Source organism: Thermobia domestica, chromosome 18 (assembly GCF_964235325.1).
Source record: "Thermobia domestica chromosome 18, izTheDome1.hap1.1, whole genome shotgun sequence".
Lineage (NCBI taxonomy): Eukaryota > Metazoa > Arthropoda > Insecta > Zygentoma > Lepismatidae > Thermobia > Thermobia domestica.
Window position 1 is genome coordinate 152,913,783 of NC_137471.1, and position 6,000 is coordinate 152,919,782.

The following is a 6,000-nucleotide window of genomic DNA, read 5'->3' on the forward strand; positions in this document are numbered from 1 at the left end:
AGATTAAAATTATACAATGAGGCATGTGAGAATTAAAAAAAGAAAAAAAGAATCTTGATTATCCTATGGTAGCAATATTGTTCTTCTTCTACCGGGCGAGTCGGTGCGCACGACTGAGACACCTTCTCAGAAACATAACACCTTTTTCTGACATTCAGGAAATGGGATGTCTTTTGAAGGCAATATAGTACCATTGATCATCTAATACACAAAACATTGGCTTAGAAAATAATTGACTTCAGCTATTAAAAAAAATCTATCAACTTGAAATTTTACATTTGTTTCTATCTGTTATTTGAGGCCAATGACTCAGTCTTCGCTAACCGAAAGTAGGCTGCTCATAGCAAAGACTAGAAATGAATGCTGGCGAACGTACTTAAATACGTAAAATTTCGACGAGATACCACAGAATTCATGATTGATTTTAGCCTTTAGCACTAAAAAAAAGTTTTTAAAATCACATATATATAAACATTGTAGTAACGATATAAATAGCACAGTAAAGAATAATTGATATATTAAAATAAATTATGGTACTCACCTAAGTAAGATTCCATGTACATTAATTGTAAGCGAGTAGCCATCCATCATTATTCTAGCGCGTAAGTCCATACACACTAATTTTAAGGTTCCATCACTTCTTTGGCTTCCATAAAGCTCAAATATTTAATAATATATCTATACTAAGCTTCATGTTTGTAACGAACATTTTTGTTCACATGTAGATCAAATTTAATATCATAGACTTAAAATTTACTTTCAATTTTCTATTTAATAGCGTAATATTTTTCTTAAAAAAAGAGACAAATTAAGAATCTGAAGCTATAAATATTTGATATGTTGATAATTACAGTATTCAATTACTTAAAAACGAGTTATTAATTGTTGATTATTTTTATTATTAAGCTATTAACCACCTAGCTACAACAAATATTATCTTATGGCTTGAATATATGCTAAGCATATTTATAAGTTGCCATTTTTAAATGAAAAGTATAATAATAAATACAGTTTAAGAAAATCGATCAAATATTCGATTTTAGATGCTGTACTACGGTATAATTTAGAATATATAATGGTTAAATATTCATACTATTTATGAATTAAGATACCATTTAGATACCATTAAGATACCATCTATTGTGGTTATTTTTAACTTCTCACGAGCTACATGGAACAAACAAATTAACATCAATATTTTAGAACCTACATCCTAGTGTTTAAGCCACGATTAAATTATTTAATTATTTATTCCGCATTTACACTTAATTTATGAGTTTTCTCTACAACGCATACCGATTATGATAATTCTTCACACCACGATATTAGTATTAGGAAATCTTTAATTTTATAATTATAATGTATTTTTGATTTTGAAAGAGAAAAGTTAAAAAGAACAACGATCTTTTCAACCATTATATGTTAACATCACTAACGCTTCAACATATTTTCTTTCAAACGCATTCTTGCACAACTCACACACTGACCTACATTCTTATACACAAGGGCAAGGCTAATCACGGTCAAGCACTCACGTAATAAACAATATCTATTTTAACACCAATTTTCTTTTTCTGAGATTTATTTTATCTGAATCATTAATCCCTACCCCAACCCTTCCAAAATTTCTGGCCACACCACGAACAAGAAGAATATCACCTCCATCAACAGAGGATGCACCCAGTGAATTTAAATGGATCAAAGACGATAAAACATTATCACAATATGAATGCATTTTATCATCAGTGGAGTTTCCAATTCTGTGAAATTATATCACCAACCCACACAGAGACACTCACCAGGAAAACTACTAAATTTTGGGAAACGTTCAACACGGATTTCCACTCGCAACCATTGCAGGAAAGGACTGTGATATCCCAAGTTTCTCCTGGAAAGTCGTAGCTAATTCCATCTCATCACTTTAGAGTGTGCAATCTCTATTATGTGTTTTTACACCACAAGTAATTACACCTGATTAAAATAGTGAGAAGTGATGATAAATATTTTATTAAAAATAGTGTTTTCAGTGGATAGCTTCACAGAAATCAAACAGTGAAGATTTGTGTTCTTTGTGTTTAAGTGCAAAATGCAGTGAAGTTAACAACAAGAAAAATATTTATTTTTGTTCTTTTAATCATCTCTTATTAAAGATGCAACTACTTGTATGTGAACGACTGTTTCAATATATCAAGTTGCATTCAGCATAAGTGCAAAGGTTGCTTACTATTGTAAAAGCGAATCACAACTCATCCCGCCGATAAGAAAGAAATCGCAAACTTTCATTCATTGGTAGTAGGTGTAACCTACGCTATCTGATTCACTCCAGTGTCTTTCTGATGTTTTATTTTTCTGTTGACAGAAGGCAGCTCATGCTGGGAAAACTCATTAAACACACTTTATACTTACGAACCCTAGTGTGCTAAACGAAAACTACAAACTTTAATATTGCATAAAGCAAAAGGCAATTTTGCGCAATATATATATGTATATAAATGGACAGTATTTTTATCTGCAATTTTTTTATTACTTTATATTATTTTAATATTTTGAATGTTGCCAGTGCAATTTTAATAGCAATATTCATACATCAACTTTAATTCTTATTTATTTCTCTTTCTAATTTACATCATATTAAGAATATATATATATATATATATATATATATATATATATATATATATATATATATATATTTTTCACGTAAATTATATTTTTATTTTTATTTTCGACAGCACGAATGTGTCGAAGTTTACTCGCCGAGAGATGTTATAGGATCTTATGGGATGTCATATTATACTTTTGAATATTTATGGAATATTATTAGATATTATGGTTTTAGATTTCAATCTTAGTAAAGTTACAATATTTTATTTCATTTAGATTTAAGTTTATTCACATCATCATTCTGCTCACTAAATCATGTCACACAAATATTAGGAATAACATTATGTCATGAAAATCATTTAGTTTGCTGACGCTTTATTATTCTATTACGAAAAAGCAAATAAAGCAACCTAATTACATTATGTTAATATGAGAATTTATACAATGAAGACACACGTTTGTCAGACAATTACATTTCGATCAGCGTTTTTATTTTTCAAAATTGAGAACAGAATGTCTATGTTATTGTAAGAATTATGTAATCGAGTCGAGAAATACGTTTGTCTTGACTCGTCTTGAATTTTACAACGTGTGTCTCAACTCGAATCTCGACTCGAATACGAGTCGAGTCGAGTCGAGATTCGAGACATGTCTCGACTCGAGCGCATCACTAGACAAAATATTCCCTCAAATAAAGCTGAAAAACCTGCAACGCCGAGTTTAAAATTAATAATCTAACAATTTTATATTCATCTACGGGATCCCCACTTACAGCTTATCACCATATAAAAATGGGTTATATATAATTCTATAAAATATTACGAGGAAAGAACAATAATTTTTCGGATAAAGATGAGCAAAATATTCCCTCAAATAAAGTTGAAAAACGTGCAGTGCCAACTTTAAAATTAATAATCTAATAATTTTACAATCATCTAGAGAGTTCCAACTTACAGTTTATCACCATAAAAAAATGGGCTTTATATAAATCTATAAAAAATGTACGAGGAAAGAACAATAATTTTTTGGATAAAGATGAGCAAATTATTCATTCACATGAAGGTTAAAAACGACCAGCGCAACTTTAAAATTAATTAACTAATAATTTCATATTCATCTAAAGGGTCCCCACATACTTTTTATCACCATATAAGAGTGTAATATGTATATCTCTACAAAATATGTGCGAGGAAAGAACACTAATTTCTCATATAAAAATGAGCAAAATATTCCCTCAAATAAAGCTGAAAAAGTGCAGTGCCAACTTTAAAATTAATAATCTAATAATTTCATATTCATCTACAGGGTTCCCACTTACAGTTTGTCACCATATAAAAGTGGGCTATATATATTTCTATAAAATATGTACGAAGAAATAACACTAATTTTTCGGATAAAGAAGAGCAAAATATTCCCTCAAATGAAGGTTAAAAACGACAAGTGGCATTTTTAAAATTGATTAAATAATAATTTTATATTCATCCAAAGGGTCCCCACTTACACTTTATCACCTTGTAAAAGTAGGATATGTATATGTCTATAAAATATGTACGAACAAAGAACACTCATTTTTCGGATAAAGATGAGCAAAATATTCACTCAAATGAAGCTGAAAAACGTGCACTGCCAACTTTAAAATTAATACTCTAATAATTTCATATTCATCAAAATTATCCCACTTACAGTTTATCACCAGATAAAAGCGGGATATGTATATCTCGATGAAATATATACGAGGAAAGAACACTAATTTTTCGGATAAAGAGAAGCAAAATATTCCTTCAAATAGAGCTGAAAAACGTGCAGTGTCATCTTTAAAATTAATAATCTAACAATTCTATATTCACCTGCAGGGTCCCTACTTACAGTATATCACCATATGAGCGTGAGTTATATATATCTCTATAAAATATGTACGAGGAAAAAACAATAATTTTACGGATAAAGATGAGCAAAATATTCCCTCAAATAAAGCTCAAGAATGTGCACTGCCAACTTTAAAAAAAAATATTTTAAAAATTTTACATTCATCTACTGGGTTCATACTTACACTTTATCACCATAAAAAATTGGGCTACATATCGCTCTATAAAATATGTACGAGGAAAGAACACTAATTTTTCGGATAAAGATGAGTAAAATATTCCTTCAAATAAAGCTAAAAAAAGGAAAGTTGACAACTTTAAAATTAATTAACTAATAATTTTATATTCATCTTCAGTATTCCCACATTCAGTTTATAACATTAAAAATTGGGTTATATATATATCTATAAAATATGTGCGAGGAAAAAACACTAATTTCTCGGATAAAGATGAGAAAAATATTCCCTCAAATAAAGCTGAAAAACGTCCAGTACCAACTTTAAAATTAATAATCTAATTATTTCATATTCATCGACAAGGTTTCCACTTACAGTTTATCACCATACAAAAAAGTGGGCTATATATATCTCTATAAAATATGTAGGAGGAAAGAACACTAATTATTTGGATAAAGATGAGCAAGGTATTCAATCAAATGAAGGTGAAAAACGCCCAGTGCCAACTTTGAAATTAATTAACTAATAATTTTATATTTATCTACAGCGTCCCCACTTACACTTTATCACCACGTAAAAGTGGGATATGAATATCTCTATAAAATATATACGAGAAAAGAACAATAATTTTTCGGATAAAGATGAGCAAAATATTCCCTCAAATAAAGCTCAAGAATGTGCACTGCCAACTTTAAAAAAAATATTTTAAAAATTTTACATTCATTACTGGGTTCCTACTTACACTTTATCACCGTATAAAAGTGGGCTTTGTATATTTCTATAAAATATGTACGAGGAAAGAACACTAATATTTCGTATAAAGATGAGCAAAGTATTCCCTCAATGAAGCTAAAGAAAGGAAGGTTGCCAACTTTAAAATTAATTAACGAATAATTTTGTAATCATCTAAAGGATCCCCACTTACACTTTATCACCACGTAAAAGTGGGATATGAATATCTCTAAAAAATATGTACGAGGAAAGAACAATAATTTCTCGGAAAAAGATGAGCAAAATATTCCCTCAAATAAAGCTGAAAAACGTGCAGTTCCAACTTTAAAATTAATAATCGAAAATTTTTACATTTATCTACAGGGTTCCTACGTACAGTTTAACACCTTATAAAAGTGGGCTATGTATATCTCTAAAAAATATGTTCGAGGAAAGCACACTAATTTTTCGGATAAATATGAGAAAAATTTTCCCTCAAATAAAGCTGAAAAACATGCAGTGCCTACTTTAATATAATTAATCTAATAATTTTATATTCATCTACAGTATTCCCACATTCAGTTTATAACCATAAAAAGTGGGTTATATATATATCTATAAAATATGTACGAGGAATAATTTTT